The sequence below is a fragment of the Pleurodeles waltl genome, chromosome 1_2 (assembly GCF_031143425.1).
Source record: "Pleurodeles waltl isolate 20211129_DDA chromosome 1_2, aPleWal1.hap1.20221129, whole genome shotgun sequence".
NCBI lineage: Eukaryota > Metazoa > Chordata > Amphibia > Caudata > Salamandridae > Pleurodeles > Pleurodeles waltl.
In genome coordinates this window covers 456,095,159-456,112,868 of record NC_090437.1, presented here as the reverse complement: position 1 = coordinate 456,112,868, position 17,710 = coordinate 456,095,159, and positions in this window count along the sequence as shown.

Here is a 17,710-nt window from a genome sequence, read left to right as displayed (position 1 = left end):
AACAAGCCGATGCGCGAAGTCGGGAATCGCGGCGTCTGTGCGAAACTTTGAATCCGTGCACTTCGAGCGGCGTCGGTCACGACGTGGTGCGGCGACTTCCACAGAGTCGCGGACTTCAGCGGGGCTGCTGCGGCGTCGGGCCTGCGAAGAGCGTCGCGTTCCAGCGAAGGTCACAGCGTCAGGTGCAGGCGGCGTTACCGGATTCAGCAGCGGCGTCGGTCCGAAGTCGTCCGAAGTCGATTACCTTGGATTTCCACCAGCTTTTCTTTCAAGGGCCCAGGGACTGGATAGGGCACCACTTGTCAGAGCAGGAGTCTCTCCAGAGACTCCAGGTGCTGGCAGAGAGAAGTCTTTGCTGTCCCTGAGACTTCAAACAACAGGAGGCAAGCTCTAACTCAAGCCCTTGGAGATTTCTTCACAAGATGGAAGGCACACAAAGTCCAGTCTTTGCCCTCTTACTCTGGCAGAAGCAGCACTGCAGGAAAGCTCCACAAAGCACAGTCACAGGCAGGGCAGCACTTCTTCCTCAGCTATCAGCTCTTCTCCAGGCAGAGGTTCCTCTTGGTTCCAGAAGTGTTACTAAAGTCTGTAGATTTGGGTGCCCTTCTTATACCCGTTTTAGTCTTTGAAGTCACCTTTCTTTAAAGGGGACTCACACCTACTTGTGAAATCCTGCCTTGCCCAGGCAAGGCCTCAGACACATAGCAGGGGGTTGGAGCCGGCATTGTCAGAGGCAGGCACAGTCCTTTCAGATGAGAGTGACCACTCCACCCCTCCCTCCTAGCAGAGAAGGCTAATCAGGAAATGCAGGTTACACCCCAGCCCCCTTTGTGTCACTGTCTAGTGCGAGGTGAAAAACAACCCAACTGTCAAACTGACCCAGACAGGGAATCCACAAACAGGCAGAGTCACAGAAATGGTTTAAGCAAGAAAATGCCCACTTTCTAAAAGTGGCATTTTCAAACACACAATCTTAAAATCAACTTTACTAAAATATGTATTTTTAAATTGTGAGCTCAGAGACCCCAAACTCCACATGTCTATCCACTCCCAAAAGGAATCTTCACTTTAATGCTGTTTAAAGGTAGCCCCCATGTTAACCTTTGAGAGGGGTAGGCCTTGCAACAATAAAAACCAAATTTGGTAGTATTTAACTCTTAGGACATATAAAACACATTAGTATATGTCTTATCTTAAATATACTCTGCACCCTGCCCATGGGGCTGTCCAGAACCTACCTTAGGGGTGCCTTACATGTAAGAAAAGGGAAGGTTTAGGCCTGGCAAGTGGGTACACTTGCCAAGTTAAATTGGCAGTTTATAACTGCACACACAGACAATGCAGTGGCAGGTCTGAGCCGTGTTTACAGAGCTACAAAGGTGGGTGGCACAACCAGTGCTGCAGGCCCACCAGTGGCAATTGATTTACAGGCCCTAGACACCTCTAGGGCACTGTACTAGGGACTTACCAGTAAATCAAATATGCCAATCATGGATGAACCAATTACATACACATTTTTTATAGGAACACTTCCACTTTAACACTGGTTAGCAGTGGTAAAGTGCCCAGAGTAACAAAAACAGCAAAAACAGAGTCCAGCACACATCAACAACCTGGGAAACAAAGGCAAAAAGTTAGGGGAGATGACGCCAAGGATGAAAAGTCTAACACGTGTCCCCCCCAGCTGAAAGTGGGGAGCAACTACCCAACCTCATTGGAGTTGTCATCACTAAGGCGGAAGAATCTGGACAGACCATCAGCGTTGGCGTGTTCTGTACCAGGGCGGTGTTCCACCGTAAAGTCCATACCCTGTAGGGAAATGGACCACCTCAACAGTTTTGGATTCTCACCCCTCATCTGCATTAACCATCTGAGGGGCCTATGGTCTGTCTGAACCCAGAAGTGAGTCCCAAACAAGTAGGGTCTTAGCTTCTTCAGCACCCAGACCACAGCAAACGCTTCACGTTCTGTGGCACTCCACCTATGTTCCCTGGGAAGTAACCTCCTGCTAATGAAGGCTACGGGTTGATCTAGGCCCTTTTCATTAAGCTGTGAGAGTACTGCTCCAGTACCATCCTCTGAGGCATTTGTTTGCACAACAAACTCATTGGAGTAGTCAGGTGCCTTCAGCACAGGTGCTGTTCACATGGCAGCCTTCAGGGCATCGAAAGCGGTCTGGCAAGCCTCTGTCCAGATCACCTTTTTGAGTTTGTTTCTTGAAAGTCAACTCAGTCAAGGGGGTAACAATTGTACCATATCCCTTGACAAACCTCCTGTAGTAGCCAGTAAGACCTAAAAAGGCCCTCACCTCAGTCTGGGTTTTGGGAGGCTCCCAAGCCAGAATGGTGTCAATTTGTGGCTGTGGGTGTGCCACCTGGCCACTCCCTACCTGGTGTCCCAAGTACACCACAGAGCCCTGCCCTATTTGGCACTTGCTTGCCTTAATAGTGAGGCCTGCCTCCTGCAGGGCCTCCAACACTCTGCAGGGGTGTTGCATATGTTCCTCCCAGGAGGAACTAAAAACAGCAATGTCATCCAGGTAGGCCGCACTGAACTCATCCAGCCCAGCCAACACCTGGTTGACCAACCTCTGAAAGGTAGCAGGGACATTCTTCATCCCAAATGGCATCACTTTAAATTGAAAGTGCCCATCTGGGGTAGAAAATGCAGACCTCTCCTTGGCCCCCTCAGTTAAGGCAATCTGCCAGTACCCAGATGTTAAGTCAAACGAGCTGAGGAAGGTGGCAGCTCCCAACCGATTAATGAGCTCATCAGCTCAGGGGATGGGGTGTGTGTCAGTCTTGCTGACCGCATTGAGTCACCGGTAGTCCACACAGAACCTGAGCTCTGGAGTGGCACCAGGTGCAGCAGCTTTTGGGACCAATACCACTGGGCTTCCCCACGGACTGCTGGAATGCTCAATAACCCCTAGGGTTAACATTTTGGATACCTCATCTCTAATGCTATCCCTGACCCTGTCAGTCACCCTGGAAACTTTCTGTTTAATGGGTGGACTGTCCCCAGTGTCCACATCATGTGTGCACAAGTGTGTGACCCCTGGGATCAGGGAAAACCGTGAGATGAACTGTCCCAACACCTGGCAACAGTCCCTCTGCTGCTCTGCAGTCAGGGAGGGGGAGAGTATCACTCCCTCCACAGACCCATCTTTTTCTCCTGCAGAGAGGAGGTCACGAAGAGGCTCACTCTCCTCCTCCACCCCATCATCCATTGCAAGGAGCATGGACAGTTCAGTCCACTCAAAGTGGGGTTTTAGGCGGTTAACATGCAGGATACTTAAAGGGTACCCAGGAGTCTGCAAGTCCACCAGGTAGGTGACTTCACTCTTGCGCTCCACAGCCTCATAAGGCCCAGTACACTTGTTCTGGAGCGTCCTAGGCTCCACTGGTGCATCATCCACACTTTTTGACCAGGTTGAAACTCGATCAGAGTGGCATTCCGGTCATACCACTGTTTCATATCCTCCTGGCTTGCTTCCAGGTTCTCCTGTGCGAGACTCCTGAGGTGGGCAGTCTGGTTTTTCAAAGCCAGCATGTAGCAAAATACATCCCGGGGGGGTTTACTTGGAGCTTTTTACAAAGCCTCCTTCACCTAACTTAAAGGTCCCCTCACAGGGAGGCCATAGATGAGCTCAAAGAGACTAAACCCAAGTCCCTTTTGAGGTACCTCCCTGTAAGCGAACAGAAGGTATGGCAAGAGGATGTCCAACTTCCACTTCAAGGGCTCTGACAGGCCCATAATCATGCCTTTCAAGGTTCGGTTGAATCGCTCAACCAGACATTACTTTGGGGATGTTAAGGGGTGGTGAACTTGTAGGTTACCCCACTCTCCTTCCACAGAGACTTCATATATGTGGATATGAAGTTGGTGCCCCTACCAGATACCACTTCCTTGTGAAACCCCATGCAGTTAAAAACCCCCATCAAAGCACAAACCACCACAGGGGAAGTGATTGACCTCAGAGGAATGGCTTCTGGGTACCGGGTGGCATGGTCCACCAAGACCAAAATTAACTTGTTGCCCATGGCTGTCTTGGGAACCAGAGGCCCCACTATGTCAATGCCAACCCTTTGAAAGGGGGTACTGACAACAGAAAAAGGTTGGAGGGGAGCCTTACATTTCCCCCACTCTTGCCACTTGCCTGACAAGTTTGGCAAGACCTGCAATGTGCCTCTGAGTTCCTGCGCATTAGAGGCCAGTAAAAAGTGGGTGACAAGCCTCTCAAAGCTCTTGTCCCCCCCAAATGTCCAGCTAAAGGCACATCATGAGCCAACCCCAGTAGGAAGGCCCTGAAGCACTGGGGTACCACCAGCACATGGGCTGACCCAGGCTCAGGAGCCTTAGGCTCACTATACAGGAGGTCATCCTCCCAGTAGATCAGGTGAGATCCTTGCTCCTTGCCAGCCACCTGGTCTGCAGCCTGCTGCCGCAAACCCTCCTGAGTTGGGCATGTCTTATGTGCTGCACAGAATGCTTCCCTGGTGGGCCCCTTCTTCCTGCTGCCACTCCGACAACTTAGGGACCTCACCCAGTTCAGCCACCTGTTCCCTTGAAGGCTCTGGGGTGTCACCCTCAGGCTCCATCTCCTCCCGGACCGTGGGAACTTCTGGGGCCGGTTTCCCGCGACCCCTGCCCTTCCTCTTTTGGCGGTCCCCTGGGCCACTGATTCAGGCTCCAGGGGCTCTGGAACACCCTGGCATCGTTTCTGCTTCGGTCGGGTCGGCGTACGTCGTTTCTTCTCTCTGCAGGAGAGCGATGCCTCGATTCGAACAGCGCTCTCGGGTCCGGTCTTACATCGTTTTTACACACCCAGCGATGTTTGTGTCGGAAATCCTGACGCACGATGATTTGAAAACCACACAATGCGGGTTGCGATCTTACCAGCCTCCGTCAGCGATGCTCCTTGTCGTTTCGCTAGCTGCGTGCGTCGATCTTCCAGGCGCGTTCCATGGAGCGTCAATTTCAACCGCAAAGCCGGCGGCGTGGCGATTTTTCAGCTACGTCTCAGAGTTGCGTCAACCTTTTCCCCGCACGGGGGTCTGTGCATGGATTTCTTACTCTTGTTCTGCCAGCTTCTCTTTTCAGGGTCCCAGAAACTGGATGGTCACAACTTAGCAGGGGAGGAGTCTCAGCAGAGGCTCCAGGTCCTGGCAGAGAGAAGTCTTTGGTGTCCCTGAGACTTCAACAACAGGAGGCAAGTTTAGTTTCAAGCCCTTGACAAGTTCTTCATAAGAAGGAAGCCACACAAAGTCCAGTCTTTGTCCTCTTGCACAGGCAGAAGCAGCAACTGCAAGGTAGCTCCACAAAGCACAGTCACAAGCAGGGCAGCTTCCTCAGCTCTTCTCCAGGCAGAGGTTCCTCTTGTTCTAAAATCTGTGGTTTTGGGTGCCCTTCTTATACCCATTTTGCCCTTTGAAGTAGGCTTACTTCAAAGAAAAGTCTCTCTTGTTGTGAAATCATGCCTTGCCCAGGCCAGGCCCCACACACACACCAGGGGTTTTTAGACTGCATTGTGTAGGCACAGCACTTTCAGGTGTAAGTGACCACTCCTCCCCTCCATCCTAACACAGATGGCTCATCAGGATATGCAGGCTACACCCCACCTCCCTTTGTGTCACTGTCTAGTGAGAGGTGCAACCAGCCCAACTGTCAAACTGACCCAGACAGGCAATCCACAAACAGGCAGAGTCACAGAAATGGTTTAATCAAGAAAATGGCCACTTTCTAAAAGTGGCATTTTCAAACACAGGATCATAAAATCAACTATACTAAAATATATATTTTTAAATTGTGAGCTCAGAGACCCCAAACTCCACATGTCTATCCGCTTCCAAAGGGAATCTACACTTTAATCATGTTTAATGGTAGCCCCCAGGTTAACCTATGAGAGGGATAGGCCTTGCAACAGTTAAAATCGAATTTAGCAGTATTTCACTGTTAGGACATATAAACCACATTAGTCAATGTCCTTCCTTAAACATACACTGCACCCTGCCCATGGGGCTACCTAGGAGCTACCTTAGGGGTGCCTTACATGCACAAAAAGGGAAGGTTTGGGCCTGGCAAGTGGGTAAACTTGCAAAGTCGAATTGGCAGTTTAAAACTGCACACACAGACACTGCAGTGGCAGGTCTGAGCCATGTTCACAGGGCTACTCATGTGGGTGGCACAATCAGTGCTGCAGGCCCACTAGTAGCATTTGATTTTCAGGCACTGGGCACCTCTAGTACACTTTACTAGGCACTTACTAGTAAATCAAATGTGGCAATAATGAATAAAGCAATCAAAAATATAATTAACAGAGACAGCATATGCACTTTATCACTGGTTTGCAGTGGTAAAGTGCCCTGAGTACTAAAACCAACAAAAACTGGTCAGAAAAAATAGGAGGAAGGAGGCAAAAGATTTGGGGATGACCCTGCAAAAAGGGCCAGGTCCAATAAACATCAACAACCGGGAAACCACTTTGTAGTGGTGAAAGGTAGATGGTATCCAACCCTTGTTATATGTTTAGAATCTGTAGCCTTTGTGGTAGTAGTAAACTAGAGACATCTGTCTTATCAGATGCAGGGAGGACAATGAAGGCGAGGCCTCTCTTCGCAGCTTATATTTCTTGTAGTGTTGTTTGATGGGCAGCTATCAGGAGCGGCTTGAGTGCAGCAGAAGGAGTGGGGTGGGGAAGCGCTGGGGGAGGCGGGAGGGAATAAACATTAAATTTAATACAAAAATAAAAACACCTCCTCTGCCGCTCCTTGTCCCTTGACGCTCCTCTGCTTCTGCAGGCTCAGACTCCCAGCCTGCCCTGCACCAATCCTGACGCTGCTCAGAGCAGTGTCAGGATTGGTTGGGAGCGCCCACCCACTGTGTTGCTGGGCTGGAGAGAGCCTACAGCACATGTGTGTTTGGCTGACCAGAGACGGTCGGCCAAACACACATGCACTGTGAAGGGGGAGTGCTCAGAACTCAACCTCAGTGCACATCACCCCAGTGGCCCCTTTTAAAGAAAACAAAATTAAACATAGTTTATTAACGTTTTCTTTAAAAGGTTTAGCAGCTGACGCTGCTGGTGAGAGGGGGCGCCACTATTCCGCCCAAACAGAGGAGCCGCCACTGGCTATGCCCCTAGGACCTGTTTCTGAGATGTTGAAAGCATTTCTGGTGACATTCTAGATGATGGTGGCGAAGTAGCATAGGGAACGCACTAGTTTCAGCTCAAGTGACATGGCTTTGTGCGTTCTCTTACTCAAATATTTGTATGCTAAGGGTGCGATCGCACCATCAATGAGGTGAATCTGTGCAGATTGCTTGATTCATATAATCATAGTTTCTGTTTGGGCGGAATTCCCTTTGTCTCTGCGCCTATTTCTTTGATGGCATGTTTTATGAGTATATCTGCCAACATTGTTGCAGAACTGTTGCTGAAATGCTATGAGGGCTCTTGCTTTAAAGTATGCCTGTATGGCCTTTGCTGGAATAAACCCAATATTTATTTTTCTAAGTTTTCAAATTTAAAAACATTGGATAACTGGATGTACAGAAAAATAACCATAGATAATTAATTATTCCTACGGAAACTATTTTAAACACATTTATATATAATAGATACCATACACCAGATTTCTCACTAGGGCTTAATTACAAGAGTCTCTATTTGCATAATGTGCTTTTAAAGGTCAAGCGTCACACAATATTAAGGGGGTTATTACAACTTTGGAGGAGGTGGTAATCCGTCCCAAATGTGACGGATTTACCACCAGCCGTATTACGAGTTCCATAGGATATAATGGACTCGTAATACGGCTGGTGGTATATCCGTCACTTTACCGTCACTTTTGGGACAGATTACCACTTCCTCCAAATTTGGAATAACCCCCTAAGTCTTTGCCAGGACTGTACTTATCTTTTCTCATGCTGATTTGTTTTATTCCTTCGCATTGGAGCCTCAAATCAGGTACTGCCATTTGTGATGACTAGGGCAGCACTCTACGTGATAGAAGGCATGTAATTTCAATTCCGTGTTCTTGATTACAGGTATTTCTTAATTCTGGTGTTCTCTCCTCAGGGGCTAGATTTGCTAAGCAATTGAAGGAAAATGCATTTAATCTCCATTGCAGAGCACAAGCATAATCTGAGATAATCAATGTTAGCTCCTATTGTCATTATGGCAAATAGGATGGTAGCCGTGCATCAATGATGTTATGATTAAGTGAATTATTGATTATCACGTGACGGTAAGTGCCTGATTACAAGTTGTGCAGGTAATTGTGACCTGTGCATAAACCCCTGTTTATGCACAGGTTGGAATTACAAGTTGTTAGGTAATTAATGCATCTGATGATTATCAGATGCATTAAATAACTCAACCTTCCTTAAATTTCAGTCGGTCAGACCTGACACAGTTTACAGTTTTAGTGTATCATGCTGATTTTGATGTGTTCCTCAACAACTCAAAATAGGCGGAATTTATTGCACTCGACAAATAACGTACGCCGTAGGATTGTTATTTATCAAGTGCTACATTTACTGCGTGTACTTGTAGTCAGGGCCTTAGTGTGCTGTTCTCATATACAACAACACTGCTGTGTACCTTCAAATCTGAAGGATCATTTTAGTTTTACATGTTATGTGACCAAAAAGATAATATTAAACAGATGTATTTCTTGCATATATGAACTTTGCAAGTATTTCAGATGTTGTAAGTTCCTTACAATTGCCCTTTTCTAGGGCGAATTCTATGTGTTTGGCAGTTCCCCTACGTGGTGTAAGGCATATCCTTAGAAATATAAACTTAGCTGTCTACCTTTTTTTGCAGTTGTATATAGTGCAAAAGTACTGGAGCGCTTCACATGAGCACTAGTTACATTACACATCACATTTATATTTTTTGAAGCATAAGGAGATTAAGGGCCTGATTTAGATATTGTCAGATGAGTTATGGGATATCTTGTTGGCCGAAATCTAAATCCCATATGATATAATGGGATTTAGATTTATGCGAATGGGATATCTATCACGTTGTGACGGAGTAACTCACCCCCCAATATCTAAATCAGGCCCTAAGTGATTTGTCCAAAATCACATAATGTTAAGCCATAGTCGGGATTCAAACCTATTTCCCCAGTTCTAAAGTCGACAGCTCTAGCCGTAACACCACACCCTCTGAAAGAAGAAGCAGTTTTATATAGTCCTGGCCAAGGGAATACTAAGGCAAATTGAAAGGAATATGTAGTAATGCTGTCTAGGACACCATGATGTCATCAGGCCTGGGAACCCCTAGGCCCATATTTATACTTTTTGACCTGGTTTGCGTCAAAATATTTACCGCCGGCTAGCGCCATTCCTACGCGCCATGCTGGCGACATATTTAAGGATTGACGTTAGCCGGGAAATGGGGGTTGTGCTTCAAAAAATGGTGCAAGTCAGGTTTGAGTCAAAAATCATGGCTCAGACCAGACTTGTGCCATTTTTTGCCGCACAACCCCAATTGAAATTACTCCTGTCTTAGCAAAGACAGGAGTCATGCCCCCTTGCCCAATGGTCATGCCCAGGGGACTTCAGTCCCCTGGGCATTGCCATTGGGAACAGTGGCATGTAGGGGGGCCCAAGTTAGGCCCTCCATGCCATTTAAAACAAATTATATTTATATACTTACCTGCACTTACCTGCACTCACCATGGATGGGTCCCACTATCTATGGGTGTCCTCCAGGGGTGGGCTAGGGTGACAGGGGGTGTCCCTGTGGGCAGGGAAGGGCACCTCTGAACTGCTTCCATGGTCAGAGACCATGGAAGTGAGCCCACAGGTCCCTTAATGCCTGCCCTCACCCAGGCGTTAAAAAACGGCAAACATCAGGCTGGGTGCCGTTTTTTAAGGCCCGCCTCCTCCTCCTGTGCATCAAAATGACACAAGAGTATAAATAAGGCGCACAGGCCTTAAAGTCATTTTTTGGGCGGGAACGCCTACCTTGCATGTCATTAAAGCAAGGCAGTTTCCCGCATCCAAAAAATGACGCACACAGAGGAATTTTGACATCCGCGGGGTCGGGCGTCATAGTATAAATATGGTGCACGTTTTGTGCCGAATGTGCATCAAAATATTTGACACACATTTGGCGCAAACTGAGTCTAAATATGCCCCTTAGTCCCTCAAACAAAGGAGTTACCCCTCACAGCTAGTGAACTTTCAAAACAGTAGGACATAGTTTTCATTCTCTGATTACACCAATCTGGCGAAGCCAGCTTAACTGAGCCAAAACCTCCAAGTAAGTTTCAAAAAAATAAGTGCCAGATTTTCGAAGATTTTGCATTGGGATTCTGTAACTTTTTTGATGCAGACCATCAGCAAAATCCTTTGTGGTATTTACAAATCAATGCCAATGGTTATTTCTGTTGTCATGAAACAAAACTAAGCGCATAGTGCTGAAGTGCATCACTTTGCATCGGGTAGACTTTCTATGGGTGGGTGCTTGCCCATTCCCATGCATTTTGATGCACATTCATATCTATAAAGACACAGGTTTGTGCCAAAATGGTGAGCCAACGATTGCAGCCACTTCATTTTATCTAGATATCACTTATTTAGGCCACAGTTTTTAAGAGTTCACGCACAGCAGCACAGCAAGTGAAGTTGAACAGATCTCACAATTTCAATCCTTAGACAGTTGAGTAATCCCCAGGCCTGTCAGCACAGGTGTCTCCTCCATTGGAGTGAAGTAGTGTCGTCCAGCCAAATAAAATGCCCCCAAAAGCACCAGATGTGAAAAATAAAATGGTAATAAAGTTTATTACCATTTTATTTTACATCCATCTGTCCTGAACCAAGTGTCAGGATGGGACGGGGCCTGCTGAGTGAAAGCAGCAGGGAGGAGTGTGGGCTTTCCCAGCACTTAATTTCAAAGTGTGCATGTCCCCTTGGCTGGCCATCTTGCAATGGCTAACCAGACAAGCGTACTTTGAAACCTCTCTAACCATCTGTCTTAAGACAGCTGGGTTAGAGCAAGAACATCCCTCCAATGCTTTCAGGAGTGCAGAGAAAGGCTGCTTCCTCCAAACCTGAAGCTTCTCTCATGCTGGTTGATAGCATGAGAGCAGCACTCATGCTGGTTGACAGCATGAGAGCAGCACCAGGATTGTTTAAGGGACTTGGCTGGGTCCATGCTCAACATCAGACTGCGGAGGATTGGTCTTGCGTGTAAGCTAAGTGTATTTTTTATGTTTTTGCTTGTGGCGCGTGGAGTGCAACACAATAGCGCATCCCACTACCCACCATCCATTTGCCCACCCTACCACTCTCCTGAGATGCCAGCAGCCACAGCCTGTCAGAATCTTGTATGAGGCCTGGGCCCCAAACGTAATTATGGGGCCCTTGCAGGGTCCCTATCTTGTGCATGAGGACCCCTATCAAAAGAACACATTTCTATGCAGCGCTAGTGTATGGTGCCATCTATTAGAGGCTTGTGTTACCTTTCTCATCATGAATATATCACTGAAGCAGACTATCCCTGCTTTTGTGGTTTCTAAATAAACTTAGCAGTGGTAGTACGGGCCCTTCAAAGAACAGGGGTTGAAGCAGCCAGTTCGAACTGGTCCCCCTTGTGACAGTCCTGGCTATTTCTCAGATAATGTATACTCTAGGTTCAGACTGCTCAGCAATGGCAAGGCTACGACTCAGGCCTCTGGTAGCAACGCTGAATAAAATGATAATAATCTCATTAAAGCTATCAAAAAAGATCATAAAATGGATTGCTGTGAATACTGTAATAATTATAGTGGTGCCAGCCAGTAAGTCCTACCCAAGAGTACGTACAATATATGATTATGCAAGGGATATCTTTCCCCAGCTTAGCCTGAGCTAGCACCTCATATCAGCTTTCAGTTTGGAAATGCATTCTTTCGGTTCCCAAATACTTGTTAGTTATTTCTTGGAAATACACCCATTATACATAAATACAGTTTTGTCATGTTAAGAAGATAACCCTGTATGTCTCCCGTACATCTGCTTCTTATCTTTGGTGAAAAAATATATTTTACAAACATTTAGTGGTCATTTCCCAAACATACCAATTTGACCCTGGAATACAAGCATTCAGTGTTTTTTCAGAAAATAACACCCCTCTTCCCCATAAAAAGTGTTGACATTTGCTAAAAATAACCAAAAGTAATTTACCCCAAATATTGGCTTGATGTTTTCTGGAAAATTGTTCATTGGGTCTCCAAATACAATCATTACGTTTTGTAAAATACACACATTTTTCACAAACAAAAGATTGATATTTTATCAAAATTCCCTTGTTATGGTCCTAATTAAAAGCTCTTAATTTTGCTTCCTAATGTCAGGTAACTGTTACAAAAGCTTATATTTTTCTGAGAACACAATATTTGTCCACAAGTATAGATTTTTCAATTTTGAGAACTAATCACATTTTGCTCCAAAAACCTCTTTCTCTTTTCACATTTTGCTCACAAACATCAGCTTTTAGTTTACGATTAGATGGAACATCGTTTAAGCAAACTTTGGCATGTTTGAGTTTGGGTTGGAGAAGGTTGTTTGGAGAAAGATTTTTGACAGAGCTCCTCTTAGCTCAATGAAGCCCTAGAAACTATAGGACAGATTTACTAGACCTTTGCGCCTCCTTGCACCACAGTAGCATCATTTTTTAGGCTAATGTGGCATTAAGGAGGAGACCATTCCCCAGTGCCATACTTACAAAGTGATGCAATACTTGCGTTGCACCACTTTATAATCTTTTGAACCACATTATGCCTGCACCTGGCCTTTCTGTTCCCCGTTAGGAGTCCCGGGAAAAATGGCGCAGTGAAATTTACTAGATGCACAGGGCAGGCGTTACAGTGATGGGCCCGTAGTAACCTACATGGCTCCCTAATGCTTTCCTGCACTGGCTCCCTAATTTGTGGCACTAATGCTGCAAAGTGACGCAATAGCATCATAAATTATGACGCTATTGTGGAAATGACCTCCATGATGCTCTGCATTGTAAATGCGGAGCAACCATAGTGTTGTTAGGTGGGGTGAAGTGAGGAAAGAAAAGTGGCACATCAGGTCTGATGCGCCACTTTCTTGTAAATCTGGGCCTGTATTCTAGTTTTGTTAGTCTGCTCTTATGTACCGAGTATAGGGAGAATGTTGAGTATATACAGAATGTTATCCCTTCCAAATACAAAAGTCTGTTCATGTTTTTCAGATTGGGGAACTTCATTTTCCGCAAAATGTCGGGGTCTGTTATAGGCTTCCCTAATGTCGTTTAAGTGGGCCTAAGGTTGAAACAATACATCATGGGGGTCATTATGAGTTCACCGGTCTCATGACTGTCATGTTGGCTCCGGTGGTTGTACCGCCAACAGGCTGGCGGAGAAGACTGCCGAATTATGACCATGGCAGTCTTCCCAACAGAATACAGCCAATCCACCGCTGGTACCACCAGTGTGATCAGGCCTCCAGGAACGACCGTAGCCACCTCAGGCCAGAAAAGACCATGTTCCTGTCGGGCCGATTACAAGGCTGCACACTGCCAAGGTTTCCGATGCGGTTGCCCTACCATGGAAACCCTTGCGGAAACCAATTCTGTAAAAGGAGACACTCACCATCAGGATCACGTACCAGTCTTGAGCCACCATTGCACCTGAACTACAGGCCTTCCAGCTGTTCCTGATTGCCCAATGACTCCGGAACCAGCGACATCATCTGTGAATATGCACACTTAACTGTCACTGTTGCACAATGGCAATGTATCTACGAACACACAACATACACACACACGTACCCTCACACTGACACACACACCCACACACAGCCACATACACACACGCACATACATAGTACACACAATACGGCCAAAACACACACACACACTTCCAAAAGTCACACCAACACCCAGATACACAGCACAGTCAAACACTAAAACACACAACACAACCAAATGGCAAACCACCACAACTGCAACACCTCCAAAGCATTGTCATTCATGGATGGAGGTACTGGGAGATGCCATGGTGGATGGATGACTGTCTGTTGAGGGGGTGACTGCAGGTATGGTGGATGTGCTGCATGCAGGCATGTCTGTGGTTGTGGTGTCTGCGAATGTGTTGACTGGGGTGGATTTCTGCGGGTCTGCAATTTTGGTGACTGAGGGTAGGATAAGAGTTGTGGCTGTATTGGTGAATGTTGGTGTGGTGTCTGAGTGTGTGTCCTTTGTAGTTTCTCTGAAGGTGGTGTGGTGGGGGAGTCACTGCAAATAGTGAATGTTGGTGTGTCTGCAAGTGGGTGTTGTTTGTGTGCATGCCAGTGGTGGATCTTGTGGTGCCTCTGTCTGTCAGCAGTACCCTTGGATGTTGAGAGGGTGAATGCATGCTTGTCTGTCTGTGTGCTTTGGCTGAAACAGGTGAAGAGAGGTATGGGATTGGGAAGAGGAAGTTGGAGGGGGGAAAGAATACAAAGGGTGACTGGCTGCCATCAGTCTGTAGGCCAGAGCATAAGATGATCTCTGTAGGCCAGCCAGTGCACCATGCACCATGAATGCCTTCCAGGAACACATTGCTCTGTTGGACTTGAGTTGCTGGTCCCTGGATGGCATTCACGATGGTCAGCTGACCGACAGAGGTCGACCTCGGGAAGTCAATAGCCTCCTCACTGAGGGCAGCAAGGCTGACAGGGACAGGGGCAGATGTGCCTGCAGCGAAGGGGATGCCCACCATCCTGGTTGAGTGGGCACAGACAACAGGGTGAGGAGCTACAGGGAGGGTGGTGGTAGTAAGGGGGGTGGCGGACAATGATGGTGCTGGGGTGGTCCCTGAAGGATCTGCTACTGCCAGGGAGTATCCACTGGAGGAGGATTCTGAAGATGATGATGTCGATCCGGTCTCCTCCGTGGCACTCCCCTCGCCCTCCGGGCCACTGGGTCTCTCGCTGTCAGTGGTATCAGCAATTCGGGTCTCATCGCCAGCAGCATCCCCACTCGCCTGTGCCTCATCTCCTTTGCCTGCTGATGTTGGTGCACACAAATAGAAAGGGAGGGAGAGATAGAGAGGGAGAAAGAGGGTCATCACATTCTTCACATACACACATTACAACATGAACAACTGTAGGTATACATCTCCTGGCTAGGCTATGTCATGTAGTAAACCCACATAACCTACATTATGTCACAACATGTTACTCATATCCACCCCTTAATATCTTCCCTCTCACCCATATCATTATCCAATTAAGGTAGCACGACCGGAGCATTTCAAGAAATCACCTGTAAAGCTATGTCAGCATGCTCATCATGCCCTTGCTGAAGTGAAAAATCTGTCCTAATTTGGATCATGATTCTCCATACTCCTATAACTTTTAGGAAAAGCAGTTGCCTGACTGCAACATAACATGCATGCATGAATCTACACCTGACCAGTCTATGAGCATAAGTAATGTCCCATGATACTAAAAAAACTCAATTCACAGAACACACAGCACCTGCTATTTTAATCACAGTGCAGTGTAAGAACATCTAAACATTAGCCAGCCATGAAATATATCATAGGGCACCTAACATTCCACCTGACATGCTGGTACGACTCCACCGCATGACTACATGAGTAAAGCAACACCACTCACACCTTTCCTGACATGTGATTATCTGTACCTAAGTCCTGACAACACACATATTCAACTGAAAAGATATGTACACATGATATATACATGGAACTACATGACTGTCATTGCACTGAAAACACAACCCACACCAACACCTGTATCAGAAATGGTAGTACAGCTAAACAATTAAATCTTGAAATTAAAAGTCATTCAATAACAATTCCTGTCCAAACTGCCCACATCAGCTAGGCTAATGGGAAACAATGATTGACCCACTCTTTTACATGTGCCCCCAAGAAACCATTGAGACATGATGTAGGCAGATAATAACATACGCATCACTGTTAGTGGTATGGCATTGGCACTTATTGCATGGACATTGCATATTGTCAAAGGGTAGCTTTTCCTAGCCACTTACTACCTTGAGAACAAAGCTATTCAGATCAATTTGATTTGCCCATACGTCAATGCCACAGAAATGCATGAAAAGGACAAATAGATAAAATCAGACACCCAAAGTAGATTAGCCTTCCCTTACTACTTTCACATACTTTATAGCATGAAGATAATGGGGCAATGAGGATACATCTACAGACCCATATGTACTGTCCTGTACTGGCCAAATCTGTGGAGTGATTGAGATGCCTGCCTCCCAAGGAGTCAATAACTCTAACAGGACAGATGTTACATAGCCCCTGTACAAAACATGTTAGGCACCCAGTCGCAAATACAGGTGATTGAAACAGATGGGAGTGCTCAGATACCTTAGAGCTACAAAAGCATATATGCTGAAGGATGGACCAGGACATACTTTATGGGTAGGATGAAACACAGCACACGTCCATAAATATGGCTGGGTGTAGTAACACATGTGGCATTGTCATCTGTGCATCACCACATACAGTCATAGATATGTGTTGACACAGGTGATCTAAACATACGCATAGCAAACCATGAATGCCAGATGTACATCTAATAGACAATGTGGCAACTATGTATTCCCACTAATATACATGCATGTAGCACCTACAACATTGTCACAACTTCTGTAGTGTGACTGCTAATATCATACAACAAGAGCCACATACAAGTATACAGTCAGTACTTACCCCCTTGTGGCTGCTCCACCTCAGGGTAGCCCACTGCCAAAATGCAGGCCATTGGGGGGTCAGGGTCCAACGACCACTCATCCATTGCTGGGAGGACAGCCCCAGCTGGACCTCCACGGTCTTCCGGGCCCAGCAAAGCTGCAGAAAATGGCAGTCACGGCTGCCACGTACAGGACCGTCATAGCTGGCACTCATGCCCATTGGCCCCTGTGCACCAAAGGCAGCAATCTTAACCAATGACAAGTTGCACAGCAGTTGCCACCACCTACCATCATGACGATTGCTGGCAGCGGACTTCGGTCACTTCTAACTGTTCTCTACAGTAAGTCAGGCAACTGCCATTTTGGGCACATGTAACCAATGGATGTGCTAAATAATCTGTGATGGTCACTTACTCCCCCTACTTTCAGTGTAACCATATTTTAGGCCATCATGGTGTGCAACATATTGTGACAATCATTGCACAATACATTGTTTAGGCTGTCTATATGTTGAGAACTAATTAAAGTGACTAAGAGGTATATAGGCCAGGGCTAGGTATAGGTAGATATCAAAACACATGTGTAATGAGTCCATGACAGCAAAGTCACCCACACATGTACAATGATATATGTTTCATATTCACATTCCAATTTACATGTAAGCAAATGTACAGCAATAAGGGTGTATTAGGTGCATATCTATGGTCTGTATTTTATATATCAGCAGTCCTACGTCACTTCTACTGATGTTAGGTGTCAGGTAAAATACAATGTGTTGGTGATGTGTGCATACTGCATAACTCATTGTAAATTCTCTCCTCTCAACATACTTATCCTGCCATGAGGAGAGTGAGACAACCACCAGTGTACCATCCACTAGTTGACCTGGCATCCGTGGAGTACAGGCACGTCATCCAGACTATTCGTCTGAATCATTATACCATCATGGATCTATGTACACAGTGGGAGCCAGCTCTGATGGCAGCCATTCGCATTGCATCCCTCCCATCA